At 43.4% G+C, this 23,484-nt stretch overlaps 1 long non-coding RNA gene across 1 annotated transcript; it reads left to right on the top strand.

The window, feature by feature from the left end:
- Window positions 1–1,535: 1,535 nt before the first annotated feature.
- Window positions 1,536–5,424, top strand: LOC121167491. The gene is made up of 4 exons (XR_005885595.1): window positions 1,536–1,601; window positions 2,085–2,163; window positions 2,542–2,629; window positions 5,312–5,424. It is a non-coding gene; the product is annotated as an uncharacterized LOC121167491 (long non-coding RNA).
- Window positions 5,425–23,484: the final 18,060 nt, after the last annotated feature.

Raw genomic sequence — 23,484 nt, 5'->3', positions numbered from 1 at the left:
GACCATCATTGTTGGAGAACTGCATACACATTTCAGGATATTGTTCATGCCATTTATTGTCTTTGGGATATAACAGGTCACAGAGGGGTGGGAAGTGTTGGAGAAGATGGTGTTTGTTTCAGACACCTCTCATCCTGTGGCCCATTTTCATTGCAGAAACTCCACTGCCCCCACTACCTGAGAGTAAGCCCAAGGCTGTGTATCCTTCTGTGACAGTATTGTACTGCTTGCCCCTGTGGGAAATCCTCCTGTTGTTAAATGCTGTGAGTATGTTTGGCCATTGGAGAGAAGGGAAAAAAGGATTTACTACATTGATTGGGGATTCAATCAGGAAACTTTGCCTTAAAAACATGAAAACTGATCCTCTGCAGTCTGTCCAAGATTGGAACTGTGCACAAGAGCCACCAGCTCCTTCCATGTGGACGGTGAAGCAGTTTGAGCTTGAAGCACAAATGTGTGGGAAGAGGGATATCTGGGTAGTGGAAAATCTTGTTTTCTAGCTCAGGTGAACCTGTCTAGTGCATTCTGTTTTTTTGCACTGCATAATCCATGTAAGAAAAGTCCTGTGTTTCCCATTTCTGAATCCACGATACTGAGCCTCTGTCTTCACTGACAGTCTCTCAGGCCAATGAACTGTGGGTTTCTGCTCTCCCTTTCAAATAAGACTACATGTTTCCCCTGAAAAATGAGAGCTATTGAAAAAAAAAGTCTCTTGTTTAGATGGTGTTCAGCTCCACTGACATTAACTTGCTTAAAATGTACTCATTGTTATCGTTAAGATGCTAAATGAGTATTTGTGTTTTGATTGTCATTGCTTTAGAATGCAATTTACTATTTTGATCAATTCTGATAATTATTTGTGATTGTTCCCTGTTCACTGAGCACCCACCATCTCCTAACTCACCTTATCAGAGAGAATATAAAACACAAGCACATTTTCACATAGCATCAGTCCTTTTATTTTTTATTCAGAGCACCCTTGGGGACAAGTATATGGTAAAACAAAACAAAACAAAATGACAGAAGTCTTTGGATGAAGCATTCAGGCTTCTCATCATTTTGGCTCTTGCCATGTCTCCTGCACAGCCGGTCAAATCAAAGATGCCAGTCAATATGGAGAATCTTCCTATTAACAATGGAAGTGGACAGTCCTTTGGATTCATCCTCTATGAGAGTTCCGTTTGCACTGCAGGCCATCTGTATGTTCATGTTGAAGATACAGCACAGATGGTTATTTCTGAGTTGTTCTGGGTGGTTAGGATAAGGTCTGGCATACCTCTGTCATTGGGGGAAGGTATTTAGTTACTGGTCCATTTTACCACCATCTGATGATATTGACAGCATCTGAAATGCAGGGGACATTGGGGATACAAAGAGAAATCCTTTTACCTGAACAAACTAAATTTTGTTGCAACCTGATAACATTTTGTGAGCTCCTTCATAAAAACCTCTTTTTGCCTAAATAATAACCATTCTCCTCCCTTTCTGCATATGAACCTGTAAGTATGACATTGGTTTTTGTTTTCCAGGTGTTTCTGAATTATACATTAATAGGATTTCTAGATAAGAATAACCAGGAAGTGAAAATTCCTCAATCCACGGTATGTAATTACAGAGCCAGGAAATGCTCTCCTCAAATGCCAATATGACTGGGTACTCACACAGATTTTCACATTTCTCTTGACTACCCTTGGTGTCTCTCCTGCCTTGGGACCTTAGCTGGAAGAGTGAAGGGCTGTAAGTCTAAGGCAGCTACTAGGCCCAGGTCCATGAGGACCTATGTAGGTGTTTAAACACGAATCACATTTCCCTGTTTTGCCCTGAGTCAGTCATCAATCCCTGTTTGGATCTCTGATCAAAGGCAAGTCTTAGCCAGTCTTTCCTAATATGGGCAGCAGAGCAGAAAGGAAAGACTGAGCAACGAAGAACACAGTGGCGGCCTTATGACTAAGGGTCTACTTTGGGGTTCTGGGAACTTTTCTTTCATTGCTTATCCTTTTATCTACAATTCAGGGAAAAGTATGATCCATAGAACTTTGCTTGGTGGTGTAGTCTCCTCAAACTTCCCCGCCCCCTCCGAGCAGGACTGTCAGATTTCGAGGATTCTGGTGGAGAATGAAGGTTGAATCAAATTTTCATGGAAAATGCAGGAAGAAAATAAAGGTGGGCTCTCATCTTGAGAAGCAGGCTTTAGCTTCTCTTCAGTTACTTGAACGTAATATTGGGGTGCATTAGATTTGAGAGGAAGAAATTAACTCCACAGAAAGGAGATACTAATACCTCAGAATGCAAGTGACTTCTCATTGCTCTGGATTGCCTAGTTCTTCAGGGCAGGAGAGTGAAGCTGCTATTAAGTGCTGGCTTGTCGTATCATAAAGCCCAATCTCTTTTAGGGATTTGTAGGCAATGTTTCATACTAAATTGTGAACCCTAACTGCTTTAGCCATATAGACAAATGTTTTGGCATCTACATGCTTACATTTCTTTGCTCCACTCTAGAAAATGTCCATGCTTCTCTCACATTTCCTTTCCTGCCTTCAGGAATAGTTGGATATGTTCACATCAACGATGTTTTCCTGAATGATTTCACCATTTATTCTCTTGAGATGAAAATGGACTTCTTCAGTAAGTATGCTACTTATTTCCAATGGGTATTTTTAATGTCAGTTGTCTTACTTCACGTTCTTTTACTATAATGAAATCTTGAAAGCTAGATGTTTGTAAAGAAAATAATCCTGAAGATTATGGGTCTAGCCTAGAACTGACTAGTGAGGTACTCACGGTGCACAGCAGCATGTGTAGAAGAGACAAATAGAGAGTTGGATACCCAAGCTCATTGAAATAATCCACCTCATAGAACAAACATCAATTTCTTTAGACGATAATGATATCATCATGTAATAATCTCTCACTAGGACCCAGCTTTTAAAGATTGTTCCACTTTAAAATTGCACATTAGGGCCCAGCACGGTGGCGCAAGTGGTTAAGGTCCTTGCCTTGCACGCCCGGGATCCCATATGGGTGCCAGTTCTATCCCGGCAGCCCCGCTTCCCTTCCAGCTCCCTGCCTGTGGCCTGGGAAAGCAGTGGAGGACGGCCCAAGGCTTTGGGACCCTGCAGCCACGTGGGAAACCTGGAAGAGGCTCCTGGCTTTGGATCGGCATAGTATCGGCCGTTGCGGCTCACTTGGGGAGTGACTCATCGGATGGAAGATCTTCCTCTCTGTCTCTCCTCTCTGTATATCCGCCTTTCCAATAAAAAAAATAATTAAAAAAAATCTTTAAAATTGCACATTAGAGAACAAGATTCTAACACATGGAAAATTGGGGAAGAATGATATTCTTTTTCGTGCCTTCAAAGTTCATTATCATTGTCAAAATGTGAAGACATTCACCCCGTTTTAATACTGCCACAAATCTTAACTTGTTCCAGTATCAGTCAAAAGGGCAAAAGGAAGGATCCATTTGTGACTCATCTGATGGCAAACGCTTTCCATCTGTAAATAAAAAAGTACTTCTTGGGCATAATCATGAGATGGTGTGAAGATCAGGGCTCTTATTCCCAAAGAGAGAAATCAGAAGTAGAAAGGAGTCACAGGCTCCTAGCAAGACCAACGTGCAACAAGGCATACAGTGAAAATTAAGTCAAGTGTTCTATGCACACTGTGCTGAAAGGTGTGGCCTCAAGACCTCAGACAGCCCTACATCTGAGGACTTGCTGCTCTCAGCCCAAGTGGCTGATCTGTCCTGCTGGCTTTGTGTGCTAGTGCTTGTAGCTTTCCCAGAGCTGTGTTGCATGCTGCTGTTGGCTTTGATGTTCTAGGGTCTCGGTGCTGGCTATTCCTCTACCTGACTCCATTAAACATTCTGATGGACATTTTCATGCAGTGGCTCCCCTTTACTTTTTGTATCTGACAGGTCTCAGGCTTTTGTTGGGAAGCTTAGTGAAAGCTAGTATGTTCTCTAATACCCCTGCCTTGTGCAACTTCAGAGTTAACATCACATGAATGCTGTCACAATTTTATGCTCCCTTCCTTCAGAGTGGCACCAGGAGCCATGTCTGGCCATAGAATGCTTTGATGGACAACTGGGAGCCGATTGCTAAGATGGCCTTAGGCTGAGCATGAGGAGTGGCCTAGGCCTGCTTCCTGGAACTATGCATTCCTTGCAGGTCTCTGGGCCTGAGATGGGAGACACATGGGGATATTTCTGACATGACACCTGGGCTTTTGTCCCATTGTTTTGAAGTGAAGTGCCAGACTTCTTTGTATCTCATTTGCTTAGCAAAAAGCCTCTGGGTGAAACTTCTACATTTTTCCTCCACTCTTGTTAGCTAGCCTGAAAATGTTGTAATTTTTTACTGTTTTGCATTTGATTATGAATTTTGTCTTCAATTTGCATTTTTCCTCCAAAACATGGACTTCATTTGTTAGTGGAAATCAAGCAGCAGCTTGTACACTTTGTTGTACATAAATGTTCTCATCCAGTGTTTCATTAAATTCAGACTTCCAGGAAATCCATGGGCACGATTTAGCCAAATTCTTGCCGCATCAAGACAAGGATGCTCTTGTATTCTGGTTTATATTAATATTGCTAATTTCTACTGGGGACTTTGTCAGCATGATCTTTAATATTTTCTTCTATTCCATCACTACTAGTATGTGGTGAAAATCAGTTAACCAATCTTGAAGGTGTGAAAATTCTTCCCTGATCTTTTTTGTCTTCTGGGTCCATGTCAGCTCTCTCTGTGACTCCTTTAACAATACCTACCCTTTCTAGCCTATTCCAACAAAATGTTCCAAGACTACACATACACAATTTCAATGCTACTTCTGCATTTTCTGCTCTCTTTATAGTAATAACCCTAGGACTGGGTACTGATTTTCTAGCATAATCTGTTTTACTCTGCTGGGCAAAATGCCCAAAACAATTTTAAAGAAAGAGAACTGTTTGGGTCTCAGATCTGGATACCCAGGAGCATATGGTCTGGTGTGGTCTGGTCTGGTGAGGCCGTCATCATGGGAGGTGTTGGGACTCATATCCTCGAGGCTCCACTGCCTGGTGGGGGCAAATGCACACTATGGGTGCACAGCACTTCCTTTGCAAGTGAGGAGCCCAATATCCAAAGGGAAGACATAGATTCCAGTGATCATGTTTCAGAATGTGGAATTATACAGCAAGCACCCTTGTTGCACTCAGAATACTCCCCATCTCATTGAGAAAGAATCCTAGCCCTATATGGTAATCTAAGGGCAGTATTGAGATGAGAGCCAGAATGCTTTTTTCTTCCTCTCCTGTATTGGATGTTCCCAGGATCCGCTCTGCCACCTGGAGACCTGCTGCAAGTAATCCTCTGGGACCTGCTTTCTACAAGGGGATCTTGAAGGCTGGTTCTTCTCCCAAGGACACATTCCTGAGGCTCCCGGTAAGCAGGCCCACCTCTTATCTTCAAGCACCAGCACACGTGTGTGTGTGTGTGTGTGTGTGTGTGTAAATCATCTCAAAGCAAAACCATAGGGTTTCTGGTGGGAATCCTTCCCCCTTCCCTTTCTACTTTCTTTTTCTTCCTCTCTTCTAATCTTTTTGGAACTGTAATCTATGGAATGCATGAACTTTTTATATTGATAAAATTTATAAATATGAGAAACTAAAACAAAAAGGGAGATGAGTTTAAAAAATGTTCTTCTTTAAATCCTTAATGTTTCCCCTAATCTCTAGCTCTGAGATCGTAACACTGCCTACAGTTTTTTTATGTGCAATTTTCCCTAAACACAGCACACGCACACACTTTTCTCTCTAGAATGATACCATAAATTACACTCTTCAACTTGCTATTGTTTGGAGAGGAGAGCGTATCTTCTAGATATAAACAAATACAGAAATATAAATCTAGAAAATGTGAGGGAACTGATCCACAAATTATCCGACTAGATTCTCGTTGAGTAAAAAAAGAAATTGTTAGCATTCCTTACTATTGCTGACTTCTTTTCTCCAAAGCTAACTACCAACTTAAATCCTAAACTCCAGCTCAGCACTTTTTAAAATTAAATCATAAGCATGAATTCTTTTATAATATGCTATTTAATATATTGATTTTGCTTTGTGATGATTTGCTAAATTTTAGGGAATAGTTAATGAAGTTATTTCAACAGTGTATTTTGTGAGAAAGGTCAATTCATTTTTTCAAGGTTAAAGTTTTATTTAATTATTTATTTATTATTTTCTGCTTTTGTCAAGGCTTATTTATTATTTTCTGTTTTCAAGTTAAAGTTTTATTTATTTACTATTATTTCTGTTTTCAGGTTTCTTTTGAAAAATGCAATTGTGAATTTTCTTATATATTTCAAAAGTTTTATTTATATAAATTGAAAAAAAATCAGATATTTCACAATATAGATTTAGGAGTGCAGTAGAACTTCCCACCTACCCCTCCTTGTGTTTTCCACCTGCCCTCCTCCTTACTTCTTTAATTTTCCTTAATTTTTACCTTGTCATACTTTCATTTAACTTCACAATCGCAGGTTTAACACTACTTTAAGTAAAGATATCAAAAGCCTGTCAAGACTGAAATTCTGCAGTTTGATGATTGCTTACAGACTGCATTTCTCTATCCTGCTGATGAATGGTAGGATGTTTGGCCATTCCTGAAAGTGTGTTGGAGTTCATGAATCTTTTTAGATATAATAATCTACACATGTTAGTGTAATTTTAATTTCAATTTTATTTAATGTTATTAATTTTAGTCAATGTTCATATTCAATAAATAAAATTCTGCACACATACTGATATTGTTGAACTTAGTTGGTTGTAGCAATGTGGGTTAATTTCTGAGATCTTTGGTCCATTGGTCTGTGAGTGACTTCCACCAGTGGCAGGCTTTTTTGGTTACAAATGCACCATAATACATCTTGAAGTCTGGTGTTTTAATGAGCCTTGCTTTCTTTTCATTGTTGTTCTACCTACTTTGGATATCTATGATGCAAAGTGAATTTTAACATCATTTTTTCTGGAAATGCAAATGATGCCACAGGTATTTTGATTGGGCTTGCTTTGGTTCTTATGACAGTACGGAAAGATTCAATTCCTACCAATCCATGAATATGGGATATTTTTGTAGTATTTGATGTCTTAGTCTAATTCCTCATTTAACATTTTACAATTTTCATTGTGGAGGTCTCTGTCATCCTTGGTTTAACTTATTTGGAGATATTTTTTCAGCCACTTTATGTGGAACTGATCTTAAAAGTTTTTCACCATGGAATTATTTTTGTATACAGAAGTTACTTTTTTTGTGTGCTGATTTATATCCTCCAAGTTTACTAATCTTTCTTATAAGTGATCCTATATTTTCTTAGAAGAGGTGGTTTTTTTTTTTTCCGCTCTCATATAGAGAATCATGTCATCTGAAAATGGGAAAATGCTGGCTTGCTCCTTGACATTTGTATCAGCTGAATTTGTTTTTCTGGCCCAATGGATCTGGCTAAGACCTTCAGAACTGTCCTGAATAGCAGGGATGAACATTGGTTCTGGATATTAGCAGAAATGCTTCCATACCTTCCCCCTTTCAGTATGACATTGGCATTTTATGTTTTTCATGTATTGCCTTGATTGTGTGGAGAAATGTTCTTTATATATCCAATTGGCTTAAGTTTTTTTTTTTAATCATAGAGGATTGTTCTATTTTACCAAATGTGTCCTCTGTATTTATTGAGATAATTATATGGTTTTGTTTTCCAGCTTCTTAATTAATGTTCTAACTATTGATTTGCATATGCTGGATTATTCCTGGATATCAGAGATAAATCCCACTTGCTCTCAGTGAATGACCTTTCTGATGTGTTGCTGGATTCAATTAGCTAGAATTTTGTTGATAGTTTTTACACTTACGTTTATCAAGGATATTTTTTCTTTGTTGTATATTTTTCAGTTTTTAGAATTAATATCATGGGAGTTTGAGAGGATTTACTGCCTGTCAGTTGTTTGTAATAGTTTGAGAAGAACTACAGTCATTTCTTTTTGTAAAGTTTGGTGAAATTCAGCCATATGGTACTAGCCTTTTCCTTGTTGGGAGGTTCTCTGTTACTGATCCAGTATCTGCCCTAATAATTTGTTTACTTGGCTTTTCTATGGCATGCTGACCTAATTTAGGTAGATTTTATGTGTTCAGAAATTTGTTCATTTTCAGTATTTTCCAATTTGCTGACAGAAAGCTGCTTGTAGCAATTCCTAATGATTCTTTTAATTATCTATAATGTTTGTTGTTATATCTCCTTTTATATCTCATCTTTTATTTGTATGTGTTGCCAGTCTCTTTATTGGGTTTGTTGGGCCAATGGTGCATCTATTTTGCTCATGTATATTTAAAAAATAGTGAATTCACTGGTGTTATGTATACTTTTTATTTCAATTTGGTTTATTCTTTAATCTCAATTATTTTTCTTTTACCTGATTTAGGGCTTGATTTATTGTTTTCATGATCTTTGGAATGCAGGAATAATTCATTTGATGCCTTTCTGATTTCTTTTTAAAATATATTTGTTTTATTATTTTTTTAATTTCATTTTATGACACAGTTTCATAGGCTCTGGGATTCCCCCAACCCCTCATCATGCCCTCCCCCCATGTTGGATTCCTCCACATTGTTGCATTACTATAGCTATTGTCCAGTCATGATTCCTTCATTGTGGGCAAGGCCCATGCAGAAAGTCCGGCATCTTATTGTCCAGATAAATTCAACAGTTTCCTTGGGAGACCATCTCTGGTCTGAAAGTAGAGTTGGCAGAATATCATGTTTAAGATGTTGTCGTGTTCATTCTTGTATCCTTGTTAGTGAAGAGTGTTCCTTGTTTAGCAAACAGGTATTTCTTGCTGGTCTGTGTCTTTAGATTGGCTTATTTAATATTCAACTGGGTTCTATACACCTCAAAATGGCTATAGATTATTATTCAGGTGTCTCATGTCTATTTTCATTTTAGTATTTAGCTGTGACAGGGCCTTGTGGGTGCAGATTTGACTCACTTGACATTAGCCTTTGATTGTTTGCATGGCCTTATGCTACAGAGCCTTAGGATGAGGACAGCCTTGTGTTACTGACTGTCCTTAGAGCAGAGGGTGATAGAACTGGCAGGCAAGGAGGTGCCTGGCAATCACCTAGTTTGGCCCTAGGGGAGCAACCAGGTTGGAAAGGCCTGGGGTCACAGAGACCCAGGAGAGTGGGACTAGCAGCAGAGTTGCTGGTTTGTGATCAGCCCTGCAAGGAAGCAGGCCATTGGCTGAGGCCGCCTGACCCTATAGCAGGGAAAGGCCAATGGCATGGGCAGGCCTGAGGATGACGGGCATCTGAACTGGACTGACCCTGAAGGGTCAGTCAGGGAGGAGGTGGGATGCCATTTTATGATGTGGGGACTCTGGCCAAGCAGATCTGGCCCTGGAGCAGTTGGCAGGTGTCCAGGCAGGCAGCCTGATGTGCTACTCACTGGCCAAGCCAACCTGTGCCTTTTGCAGTAGCCACAGCGGGAACACTAAAGGTTTGCTGGTTCAGGGATGCTGGTGGAGCCAGCGTGGCCCTGGATCAGGTGTCGGGCAGTGGGTGACTGTGGGAGCTGGGTGGGGGTGGTCACTGCAGATGGCGCCTTGCTGTGGGACAGCTGCCATGGGGGCTGGTGGCCTGGGTTCAATGGGATGCCAGCCAAACCTTAGTGGCACTGGAGAAGGTGGTAAACTGGGAGTGCAGAAGGCTCAGCCAGAACTGCTTTGGCACTTTAATGGCAGGCGGGGCAGCAGGATGGACATGTTTTCGTGTGGGACATTCAGCTATGGGCTGGTGCTACAGGGTCACCATGTAGAATGGGGCCAGCCTTCAGTGCCTAGTGGGCCAGCAGCCCACTGAGGGAGCGGGGTCATTGGCAGAGCCCACCTGTTCCTGAAGTAGCTGCTGGGGCACCAGCTGAGCCGCATGACTCCAGAGCAAACTGGCAGGCAGCCTGGAACACAGGGGTATCAGAGTGCTGACCTAGCTCTTGAGTGTACAATGGTTGGTGGGGGTTACACGCTGAATTGGAATGGCCCTGAAGGAGTCAGTGGGGTGGTGGGGCAGACAGACTAGAGGTGAGTGCGGTACTGGCTGAGCACATTTGGACCTGGAGCAACTTCCAGGCAGGCTCAGAAGTCAAGGGATGTCAACAAACAGGCCTGGGCCTAGAGTGGACCATGGGCGGGGGTGCAGGGGCACCTGCTGAGCCAGAATGGCCCTAGAGCAGTGGGTGTTGTGGTGGGGCAGGTGGTCTCTAGGAGTGTGAGAGACTCCGGCCTAGCCCACATGGTCCTGGAACAGCTGGTGGGGCAGCTGGGTAGGCAGGCTAGAGGCTCAGAATTTGCAGCCTGAGCAGGCCTTTGCCTGCCTGGTGGCCATGTTAAGGATACTAGAGGAACAGCAAGCCCAGGGCAATTGAGCCAGGCCCAGCAGTACGCCACAGGGCATGCCGGCTTGATCCTTAGGGTCACGAGCAGAGTGGGCCTGGCCCTAGAGTGGTGGGCAGCCAAGTGGCCTGTTGGAGGAGCGAGTACACTGGCCAAACCCAACCTGCCCTGGTGCATCAGACAGGGTGGCAGTGACATGCTTGGCAATGAAAGAGGTCCTGGAGCAGCAAGCAGGGTGGTGAGCAGGCCTGCTTTGTGTGCAGGGCCTTTGGCTGAGCTGGCATGAGATTGTTGCAAGTGACAGGCAAGCTTGTGATGTGGTGGAGGTGGCCCTGCAGTAGTAAGCAGGGAAGCAGGGCAGGCAGCCTTAGGGTGTGGGGGCATTGGCCAAGCCTGACTAACCATCAAGGGGCTGGTAGGCATCTTGAGAATGTGGGAAGCTCCGCAGAAAGGAGTTTTGGTCCTAGAACCTTAGTCACGGCAGCATTGTGTGCATGCTCTGGTATGGGGGATTCAGTTCCTGTGGGCTCATGCCACAGGTGGCCGTCAGAACAGGCCTGGACCTTGGCAGCTGGCAGTTGAGCAGTCTGTTTAGGGAGTGTGGGGTGTACAAGCCCATCTGTGCCTGGAGCAGCTCAGGTGATCTTGTGGTGTGTGGCTGTAAGCTGAGCCTGCCTGGTGCTGGAGCAGCTTGCAGGCAGGCTTGGAACATGAGGGGTCCCAATTAGTTCAGTGAGTAGGTTGTATTTTCACATTCTTAAAAGGCACATTTTTCTAGCCTAATCAAGTAGTAGTTTGTTGGGTCTTCCTAAGAATTTACATATTGCTTACGAGTTTTCATTTGCTGATTCATTCTTTTTCAAGGCTAAATAAGATTCCATTGTATATCTTTCATATATTATATATATATATATATATGATTTTATATGATACCCAGTTATCAGTCAATTGTTATCTGTGTTGCAGTTATTATTTTAGCTGTTGTGAATTGAGCCACTCTCACCATGCTGGTAGAGATAACTTGCTCATATGTTGATTTCATTTCATGTGGATACATTCTCAAAAGTGGGAAGCTGGGTTCTATGGCAGATCTTTTTCACATATGTAAGGGGTATTTTAAACTCCATTGTGATACTTTTGCTAACAATTGGAGAGCTTCAACCTATAATACCTGTTCTTACTATATTTTCTCATCTTTAATCCTTGGCACGTGTTGAGTTTTAATGTAGTTCTGACTTTGTTTCTGAATTTATTTCTCTTTCTAAAAAATTAAGCTTGCTATTGCCAATGATTATCTAATTCATACTTTTGTCTCTGTAAGTTATGCTTTATGGTTACAATTTACTTGAACTAATTTTAATACTTTAGAATATAGGTGATGGATTAGAACAATCTTGGGTAACTTTTTGAAGGGCTGAATCATTGTGGAACTATCATGCTATCCAATAACTGGGTATTTTCCCCTGTGGGAAGGGAACTGTTCTTCAAAATGGGATTAGCTCTCCTTCAAAATGTGGCTGATTTGTTGTTGGTACGAGTCATAGCTTTTGGGATTTTCCAAGGGCCACATCTTGTAAAATCACCATTACTTCCAGATGGTGCATTGACTCAGGAAGCTCATGGAATAGAATTTTATTAAATAAAGGCAATCCTGTGAATCCAATCCCCACTACCTCCATCATTATTTCAGGAATTCTTCCAGGAAAACATCCTGGGACAAGAAATAATTATACTTCACCCGCCTCTTCTTCCTCTGGGCCCTTCTGGGTCTGCTGAGGTTTTATCTCTCTGGCCTTTTCTTAACCTCACCTTCCTCGCACATTTTTCTCTTTTTCCAGTGCACAGCATTCTACTTAGATCTTGGTTGGGTGTCTGCCTACATTTTCTAAGTTATTCGCCCTGGTTCATTGTACATGTATGCTCTGGACCACCACAGTCTGCTTCCTGTTGTCATCCTGTTGCTTTCTGAGACTGTAAAATGACAGCAGTACTGCTGTCTGCTCTGTTATGAATAAAGTGGCCCACTTGGCATATAGAATGCCCTACTGCGGATCCTATCTGCTGGTGGTACAGAATAAGTTGTTAACTTCTAAAAGCTGGATTCAGAGGCTCCCCTAGACCTTGCCCATGGATGTCTGGTTCTTCCACTCAAATTTCAACAAAGAAATATTGAGCAAAACATTGTGTCAGGCCTATTTTGGGTTCTGTTTCTGGCATCTCATGGTCCCACCAAGGGTAATGGCACACAATGTGCAGCTGCAGGCCCATAACAGCATAATGGAGACAGAGCTATGTTCTGGGAAGAGAAGAGCAGCCCAGGGTCATGTGAAGGCCCTGGTGGCTAACTCAAAGAGCTATGGGAAGGATCTCTAAATGCCAGGTAGCAGTCAGCCCCTGGAAGAAGCAGAGCAAAAGCAAACTGGAAGTGGCAGGCACAAAACAGGAGTGTAACGGAATGCTGTGGTCACGTTCCTCTATGGTGAAGTAAATGTTGCTGGCATCTCTGCAGTTCTGCCTTATCAAGTCAGCGTGTAACAGAAGCAGTTTGGCAAAGGAACACCCCTTGGCTTTGTAGTTGGACACGCCTGGTCTTACCACTACCAGCTTGTTAGGTGACTTAATTTCTCTGGCTCTTAAGAAAAATATGATCCTCAGAAAGATGACTGAGAATTAAAGTAAAGGCTGTGAAGGAAGGGCCTAGAATTATGCTGCATTATTCTTAGCAGATGGCTTACTTTCTCCAGGCAAAAGCATCTGTCTGTCTTCAAGCAGCAGGATAGCTGGGTGCATCTCACTCCAGCCCCAGCTGTTCCCCAGGTTCCATCTCAGTCCTGAGACTATCTCTCAGGATTCTGTTAAAGCCACCACCTGTTCCCTGTGCTGAATCTACCTGCTTAAGCGTCTCTTCAGGTAGCCTGACTCTGGACTGCCCTTTGGGTGAAGTCAAAGGAAGGCTCATAGTCATGTGGGCAGACCAGCTGACTAGATCTAACCAAGGCTCTTCATCTTAAAAGAACTAGGGCTGCAATCAAAACCATCTTTTTTTCATTTTTATTTATTTATTATTATTATTATTTATTTTTTATTGGAAAGGTGGATATGAGAGGAGAGACAGAGAGGAAGATCTTCCGTCCGATGTTTCACTCCCCAAGTGAGCGCAACGGCCGATGCTATGCCGATCCAAAGCCAGGAGCCTCTTCTGCGTCTCCCATGCGGATGCAGGATCCCAAAGCTTTGGGCCGTCCTCGACTGCTTTCCCAGGCCACAGTCAGGGACCTGGAAGGGAAGCGGGGCTGCCGGGATAGAACCGGCGCCCATATGGGATCCCGTGCGTGCAAGGCGAGGACCTTAACCACTTGCGCCACCACGCTGGGCCCCAAAACCATCTTTTCTTAAATGTCAAACACAAAACTGATGTTTCACATTTGATAAAACAGTCTGAACCACAGGTTCAGATTCATTCGTGATACAAGTTAGAATCACTGTCAATTCAACTTGGTTATTTCGCAGTTCATTAATTTTTAAATTATGCTAAAACATATAGCATAAACTTTAATAAAAATATAGTTCAGGAGAATCAAATATGTTAAGTGTGTAGAACCAATCTGCAGAACAGAGGACCGATTCCCTTTCCATTGAGCCCCTGGACACCACATTTTACTTAGTTTTATAAGATGTGGCTCATGTGCATGTCTTATGAAATGGTAAACCAGTTAAAAGCCATAGAAGTAGGTATGGGTCTGGCACAAAGAGTACCCAGCTCTGGTTTTAGTAAGCACCTTCACACTGACTGGAAGGCCTGTGTTCTTCAGTCACTCATTCAGAACACGGATTTCAAAACTGCTGACTTCAGGAAGATATTGCTGAAAATGGCACTTGTGTGGACATAGTTGCATGGGCTGAAGTACTTTGTCCATTTTCTGCAGCTTTTTCTCAGGCCATTGGAAGTGGGACGCTGGTACGACAGGCAGCAGCTTCACTCACTATGCCACAGTCCAGCACATGTTAGTCTGCTGAGTACAACAAACATATCTGACCCATCTTTGTGTGAAATACGTGGTTCATTGCATGTAGACACAGACGTGCTTGGTAAATGCTTGCTGAGTGACTGAATTTTGACCAGTGAAGCTCTGGTTTTCTCAGCCCCCACCCCCACCCCATTATATAAAACTTTATTTTATTCTTAAACACACTCAGATATTATGACGTGTTTATTATTATTATTTTGGACTACACCAAGCCTCAAGATGCCTTTAAAATCCACTAGTCTAAGGAAGAAAGGTCAGTTATTGCCTGGAGACTCTTAATTCAGAAGTGCTATAGCAATGATAAAATTAATGATCATAGATTTCTGGCTTCCTAGTGTGCACAATAGGATGATTTCTCTGGAAATATCTGAGGTCTATTTCAGTTTGATCACATATTGTGATCCATGTCAGGGAAGTGGAGATAGGACAGTGCAGCAAGGATGGGAGAGAGGACACGTGACAGTGAAAGAGAAAGAACAAAGACGTGGGTGTGGGATCCCATTGAATCTATGTCTTCATACTTGAGGGATCTGTAGAGAGCAAGATTTTATGATGGTGAGCATCTTTAGAGGAATAAAGGAATGCTGTAGAAAACGACAAATATGCTGTTGCATTTTAAATTGCTGTTTGCATATCTTCAGGTTTTTTTTTTTTTTACAGATTACAAACAGATTCTGGAGATCTGTAGAAAGATCCACCAGGATCTTCATTAACATTTTACTGTATGTGTTCATCAGATCAAGGGAGGAGGGAAGGAATTCCCTGGGTAAGCTGTAGCTGTGTTCTTGCCTGTGTGTTCTGCCGTGTCTCCTCTTCTGGGTTGGAGGTAGCAGAGAGGCTGAGACCTCATGGCTTTGATGAGAACACAGGAAGAGCTCACTCCCTCCTGGCAGGGAAGAGGCCTGAGCATGATTTTGGAATGCAAGATAAAGAAAAATGGAATTGATTTTGAACTAGACCAAAACAGAAACTAAAAATAAACCCATAAATCAGTCAACAGCACAAAAATTACTGCTGACTTTTAATCCACATCTAGCCATAGTGCCATGTGTGGGCCACCCAAATTTTCAGAGCTTATTTCCTTTAGACATTCTTACATAGAACAGATCAACAAGACTTACCATCCTGAGCACACAGATGACTCTTTCCCTTGTTTTTCTTGCAACTTGCTCATGAATAAACCACAGTGGCACAAGTAGTCTGATGCGGGTACATTATTTAGGCAGGAGAGGAAACCAGGAATTTGGGAAAAAAAAAATTGGTACAGCTACTCTTGCATCTGAAGAGGAATACTGAAATGGGGATGAAAACAAAACATAGCTAACACACACACACACTCATAGACTCTGCTGCTGAGTTGATGTTTCAGGACAAGAGCTGATCTGCCATTTGCCATCGCTCTGTTTGCACTAGACCCCGCAGGTTGGGCTTTTAAACTGTAAGTTTCACCTAACTGTCCCATCAGGAGGGGAAAACTGTCTCCCTAGAGATTTGTGAATTCCAAGGTCTGCATGGTGTGGCTGAGTTTTCACTGAAGGGGACTGCTAAGCAAATGATTAGGAAGGGCTGTTCGGAGGGGTTGGTGCTAAGATGGAAGAGTAATGGGAAAAGCAGGGAAAATGCACATGGTGATGCCTGATTGTTCCAGTTGGAATACAAGAAGAGCTGGGCATGGACAGAACTAACGTTGGATAGTGGTAGGGATTGTCATTAGTCAAAGGGAGGAAAAAAGTGGGACAGAAAACTGTTAGATGTGGATCATACTGGAGACCAGCTTCAGGACAGACGAAGTGAGAATAGGGGGGACAGGGATTTATAGGAAAATAGTGGAGGGGTGTTAGAATGACGGGTGTGGTAAAGATGGAAGATTAGGAGGGTGAGGTTGGCATGCAGGAGCAGAAAGAGCATGAGAGCAGGGTGGAATACGAGGATGAAGCTGGTGTGAGTATGCCAAAGCAGCAGGACACTGGGGTGAGGTGTCAGAAGGGCAAGGCTGGGGCAGAGGACTGAAAGGAGGGTGAGGAGGGGGCAGAGACCAGAAAACTTGAGACAGCTTTTTTGTCATTTTTTTTTTGAAAAGCGCTCTGCTAGTTGTTCATCTTATAAAAATGGAAACTAGTAGCTGTAGCTACTGTACAGCCCTTATGTCACACTCGACCACCATTGTTCCATGACATCATGTCCATTATGAAACGCAGGTGTCCATCACCTATGCTGCAGTGTGAAGGCCCCACCCACCAGGGATATGTCCCCATGATGTAGATTGAAGTGTGATAATAGGACATAGAGCTAGAGAAGGAAAGGCTGTAATTACATCTTCTGTTCCTATGGTAACATAATTTGACCCTTACTAGGTAAAGAGTAACAAGAGGGTATGCATATACTTAGGGGGTAGAATCCTAGGAGAGAGGTTTTGATGTGGGACCCAGAAGTATCATTAGAAGTCGGGGTTATCAAAAGCACAACCCCTATCCTTGGTGCTAGATCAAGATAGTGAGAGTCAGGGAAGTTTAATTTATTGATAGATGAGGGCAATAAAATCAACCTTTAGCACTGCTTTTCTGATTAGTGATGATGGTCTGTTGCTTTTTTTAAAGATTTATTTATTTTTATTGGAAGGGCAGATATTAAGAGAGAAGAGATGGAAAAAGATCTTCCATTCACTGATTTACTCCCCAAGTGGTTGCAGTGGCCAGAGCTGAGCTGATCTGAAGCCAGAAGCCAGGCACCTCCTCCAGGTTTCCCACATGGGTACATGGTCCCAAAGTTTGGGCCTTCCTCTGTTGCCATCCCAGGCCATAAGCAGGGAGCTGGATGGGAAGTGGAGCAGCTGGAACACAAACTGGCACCCTGGGATCCCAGTAGTTGTAAGGCAAGGATTTAGCCTCTAGGCCACTCACACTGGGCCAGGTCTGGGTTTTTAATAAGGCTATAAGGGGATTGGGATGTGAAGTCAGGTGTAAAAGCCCATTGCCTGATAACAGCATATCCCAGATGTTAGTACAATTCCCCGAGAAACTGGCTTTGTGGCTTGGCTTCATCATGAAGAGGGGATAGGCAGAATGCTCTGCAAAACTAAGTAACTATGAAAAGCGATGAAAGAATCAAAGATTTGTGTTGAAATTCCAGTGTTCCATTAACATGATGAAGTCCTTTCAGCCTAGGGCCCATGCTTGCTGAGCCCTTAGGTATCAACCACTTTTTTCATTCTGCTAAAATAAATGCAACTTCTGGTCTTGCTAGCCAAGAAGGACAAAATTACTCTGCAACTTCCACTAACTTTCAAAGCCACTTTCTAGAATTCACCAGCAAGCTTTCTTTTTTGCTTGAATAGACATTTTAGCCAGTCAGGAGCTTAGTAGTTTGTTCATCAGAATATGAAAGACAAGAATGTTTGGATTAGTTTTAAGATTTTAAGTTCCACTGTATAAGTTGCTGCATTTCCAAAATCATTTTCACATCATACGTATCACTGCATGAATCTAAAGTAATCAATGGAGAGACTGTATATCCATTTCATCAGCAGAGTCAGAGAAACAGAGAAGGGGAGAAATAATTTGAGTTGTACTTGGTTGAAAAAGAGGGACAAATAAGATGGAATACAGAATGGTTGTGTGGCCTGAAAAGCAACTTCATCCCCTTCCTGTGATCCCAACCATCGTGTCCTTTGAAGGGCTTCAGGACAGATCTCAACTTCTTTTACCTTACCCCTTGAATTCTGCAGCTGCTTGGTCTGCTGCCTGACTTCTACCTGCATCCTGTAGTAATTTTTAAGTATTTAAATATTTAAATATTTTTATTTGAAAGAGTAACACAGAAGGAGGGAAAGACATAGATCAAGGTATATCTGCCTGCTCTGGAAGCTGCAAACAGCAAGGTCAAACAACCCAAAAGCCAGAAAATTCAGCCAAGTTTCCCACACGGGTGGCAGGGGCCAAAGCACTTGGGCCATCCTCTGCTGCTTTCCCTGGCACATCAGACAGGATCGGCAAAGGAAGCAGAACAGTTGAGACTTGAACCAGCACTCCAGTATGGGGTACTGGTGTTGCAGGCACAGATTAAACCATGCTGTATCACACCAATCCCATTATACAAATCAAATACTTCTTTCCTAAAATTTTTTTAATGTGCTATTTCTGATGTTATAATAAATGTGTTATCTTATAAATGAACATGTTTATATTAATATAACATGTCAATATAATACATAAAATGTTCGTAAATTATTTTCAGACTACTTTTTGCCAAGTCTTATATCCTAAAACTCTTGAAAATTCTTCAGGATTTTCTGTACACAGGATATTATCATCTCCCTTTGTATTTTTATTACCAAAAGTCTGGTCCTTGTCAATGATATTGAAAGAGAATAATAGGGATAAGATTGATTTGAGAATAAAGGAATGAGGAAATTTAATCCATTGAGGGATAAGCAGAGTTGTGGTAGACTTTCTGTGTAAAGGGTGTGTGTCTGAGGAATGAAAGAGATTGGGCTGCTACAGGCAAGGCTAATAGCAAAATCAGGAGCAGGGAATCCCAGACTGAGTGTGCTATTCTGTAGGACTAGAGTTGATATCAGAGTCCAGAGTATCTTAGTGGGCTGGAAGATACAGAGCAGATACGTGGAAGAGTTAGATAGAAAGTAAGTAAGCTTCAGAAATTGGCATAAGCAAAAAGAGAGAGGTAGAGATGAGAGCGAGAAAGGGAGACAGCATGAATTCAAGATCTCTCCACCAGGTCAGCACATTCTGTATAAAATCCAAACAGGATTTCAGTGGCTATTTGCTCTTATTCCCTTTCCATTCCATCAGAGCCAGGAAAGCAATGGACGTGGGTTTTCTTCTTCCCCATGTGCTCCATGGAAATGAAACCTTGCTGGTCTCCATGATCTCACTTCAAGGAACACACGCACTTGTGGTGTCAGCCAAGCACACCTTTGCCCTGTTCCTAGGCAGCCATGGCAGTGCCGCTGTGTGGCTACACACTGGCTTTAGTCCAGAGCGAGCTTGCCACTTGGGGGCTTTGCCGTTAATAGAGCACAACTACCAGGCCTGTAAGGGACTGCAAATGTGGGGCGTTTCCCTGAGAAGCAAATGATGCTGGCTTGGCAGCAACACTTGTTGAATGCTTCTTAATACACACTGGCAGGTATTACCAATCCTGATTTGTAGGTGAGATAGATAAGGCTCAGACCAGGGAAGGCAGCTTTCCCACTTCCATTTCATCCTTTGCACTGCAACTGGCCTTTGCAACAAATTTCATCTACTTCTTTGCTCTCCTACTTAGCCTCCTTCAATTCAAAAGTTACAGGTCAGAGTCTCCAAGCTCATCTGTGGCTATTCTCTTGCATGCAGCACTCTGACACTAGCTGCGGTACCGTCACTCTTAGCACTACCATGCTCTCCCCAACCCCACTTGCCCCAGCACAACTCCTCCGCTCAGCAGTTCTACTTTTGAGGGGACACCCAGAGGTAGATGACATCACGGACATTCGCCAAGTTGTGTTTGAGGATGTTCTCTGCTGTGTACAGTGACTTTGCTACAACAGAGCTCATACTAAGTCATACTAAGGCCCAGGATGTCAGGGAACTGACTTGTGTCATCTGGTGCATTGGGAAGGGACCAGAGCAGGAGGCAGAGTGAGGCATGGGCGTGTTATTCACCTGACTTACCTCTGGCCAGCTGTGGCCAGCTGAGAAGAGCTGTGACCCTCAAACCCTCAGTGTGACGCCCCCTCCCCCACAGCTCTGCACAGATGTTTATTTTGTCATTCCCACTGGCTTTTGCTTGACTTCACAATGACTCAGAGTACACTGGAGCAGGCAGCTGAGAGGGTGAGTAAAAAGGTTGGGTGTCTCAGCCTGTAACAAGGAGACAAGGTGTGGGGAGTCCCTTCTCCATGGAGTCAGGGAAAGCATTTTTCCTCACAATGGAATCATCATGAAATGAAAGACACAGAAAATTATAAACCATCCAACCTTTACCTGTTCTCTCTTCTGAGACTAGTCCCTCCCAGCTGTGTAATGGGTGACTAGACCAGAGGTGGTTTAAGACACTAGCTTGCTGTGACTCACAGGGATTCCATGGTCTTGCCAGCCTACACAGCTGCTCTGGGATCTACAAATTGAACTTAGGATTCTAACTGGGACAGTGAAACTAAAACAGAGATTAAGGAACCTTCACAAAGTCTCATAGCCCCTCAGTGCCCAGCCTGGAATTTGACCCTTCTGCAGTGTAACCAGTAATTCACTTCTCAATCCAATGCTGACAGTATGGGAAAGCTGGTCCAGGTCTATAGCCCTGCCTGAATGGAGAGTAGTCAGGCCCAGTAGCCACATGGACAGGGATTAGGCAGGGGGGCAGTAGTTCAGCAGGGGATTAGGGGTCCAGAAGGGCCCATATTTTTTGCCCTGCCTGTATTAGGGCCTGAGAGTCCCAGGGGTGGGGATATCACATGGCTCACGTCTTTTGCACCACCTGGGTGGTGATTGTTGGCCCCAGGAACACCAGAGCTGGATGGTGCAGCAGGGATGAGTTATATGGCTTGGGTCTTTGCCATGACAGGGTGTGTTAGTCAAGTAAAGGGGCTTCAGGGTTAGGGATTCTGGCAAGGCCCAGGTCACATGTCCCAGGTCTTTTGGTGGTGGTCAGGCCTGGGAGCCCTGGGGTTGGGGTATCTGGCAGGTCCCGGGTCACATGGCCCAGGTCTTTTGCCCTGCCTGGATGGTGGTAGTCAGGACAGGAGCCCCAGGGGCTGTGGTCACAAAGCCAAAATATTTTGCACTGCCTGGGTGGTAGTAGTAAGCCCCAGAAGACCCAGGGCTTTGGGAGTCCAATAGGACTTAGGTCACATGGCCTGGGTCTTTTGTCCCACCTTAGGTGGTATTAGGGCCCCAGGAGCACCAGAGCTGGTGGGTCCAACAGGGATGGTGATATGAATTGGGCCTTTTGCCATGACTGTGTGTTGTTAGTTGGGCCCAGGAGCACTGAGGGCAGGTGGTCCAATAGGACCCAGGTCACATGTTCCAGGCCTTTTGCCTGGAAGGTGGTAGTCTGGCCTGGGAACACCAGGGATAGGATCTCTGGCAGATCCAGGGTCACATGGCCCCCCGGATCTTCTGCCCTGCCTGTGTGGTGATAGTCAGGTGCAATGGCTCCAGGGGCGGGAAGCCCGGCAAGGCTCCATCACATGGCCTGGGTCTTTGCCCCACCTGGGAGATGGTAGTCAGACCCAAGAACTCTGGGGAATAGCAGCCTGGTAGGGTCCAGGTCCTGTGCCTGGGTCTTTGCCCAGACTAGGTAGTTATTGTCAGGCCAGGATCACCAGAGTCAGGGGTCTGGCATTGCCCGGATCACATGGCCCATGTCTTTTGTCTTGCCTGGGTGGTGGTAGTCGGGTCCAGGAGCACCAGGGGCAGGGGGAGGGGAGAGTGTCCGGGTTGGCCAGTGTGCCAGTTGTGCCACCTGGCTTTGCATTTGTAGGACTTTGGAGTCTGGCCTTGCAGCAGATCTGGGGGATGGCACAGGTGGGAGCATGTGGGAACCTGAGGGCTCAAGTCTAGGATTGGTAGACTGTAGAATATCTGTATCAGAATTGGTCCTCCTCACTGGAAAAAAACAGCACCTAGAGAATATGACAGCCCATTGGGGCCTACAGAGAGCATCTAGTACCATAGCAAAGAAAGAAGGGAAGAACAAATTGGGCAAATACCTCAGCCAAGCAATGACAGCAAATGTCCAGACAAATGGACCTTGGAATGAGTTCCTCAAACTCGAATGATGAGATTGACAGCATTTCAGAACTATCAAAACCACTTAAGCAACATCATAACAGTTTCACTCCCTTACAGCTTCACAAAGAAAGAGTAAACAGGTACTTGACACATTCCACTCATCTAAAATGTATGTACTGACAGTCTTTCCTTTGCAAGTAGTGCAGAAAAGAATGACAGGCCAGAAGCTTGTCATGAAGGGATGGATCAAATTCATTTGTCATTCACTATAATAAGTATGAACTAATAGAAAGTAACATTATGTATAATGGAGCAGAGCAACACACACACAAACACACACACACATACACACACACACAAATAGCAACAAAAACCACTGGAAGAGTTTTTGAGATAAGAACTCATGTGAAATTGTATGCACTTGATGTAGGTGCTCTGAGACAATGGGAAACAGTCTTCCAGGCCATGTAGCTTAGTAAAGATCAAGGAAATAGAAAAGCATAGCAAAGTTCCTAAACTGGTAATCTTGATGTAAACACATCTCAGATTACATAAATCTTTAATGAGCGAAGTACACAGAGAGGAGGAGCACAGACTTGACAGTGTTTGCGTTCTTACAAAATTAAGACCTCCATATCAGAAGGAATTGAGGCTTTCTGTGGGCAACGTAGAAGGACTACACATCTCTCACCAACAGCCCTGATAAAAGTCATCTTGGAAATGGCAGACATTTTCATTTTAGTGTCAAACGGACAGAAATTATAATTTTAAAATGATGAGGTGCCCTTGGTGTAGTTTAATCACCTCCTTCTCTTCCTTGCTACTTCTATGAGGAATTTTATTACCAACCCACTTTTATGTCCCCATAGTAGGCATTGTTTTAGTCACACCTTATCTATTTAGACTTGTGTTATCACTTTACCCACTGCTGCAGTATGAGATATGTATATCACCCATGAAGAATTTAAAGCATTACGCAAATCCAAGGAGCTGTTTCAGTGTCTTAGAAGCATTCTATCAAACCGTCAATTAGCTTTAACATCTATCTGTTTACCCCTGGCCTGCCACTAGGCCCATCCTCACTGACCCAGCCTTGCTTTTTGCACTTCTTTTTAAGAAACACCCAGACTGTGCTCACTGAACAGGATCAAAGTATGCGATAGAGGCTGCTATCCTTCGCATCTACCCTCTAACCTTGTTTACATTCTTCTGATTTGGCACTAGTGGTAACAATCATGTTTTTGGCAATGATCTGTATGTCCCCACCTCCCCTCTTCTGGCCCCAATTTGTCTCCCATTGCTTGTCCTC

The sequence above is a fragment of the Ochotona curzoniae genome, unplaced genomic scaffold (assembly GCF_017591425.1).
Source record: "Ochotona curzoniae isolate NIBS_2020 unplaced genomic scaffold, NIBS_Ocur_1.0 patch378, whole genome shotgun sequence".
Taxonomy (NCBI): domain Eukaryota; kingdom Metazoa; phylum Chordata; class Mammalia; order Lagomorpha; family Ochotonidae; genus Ochotona; species Ochotona curzoniae.
The sequence above is the reverse complement of the archived record's forward strand: the minus strand, read 5'-3'. Positions and strand labels throughout refer to the sequence as shown.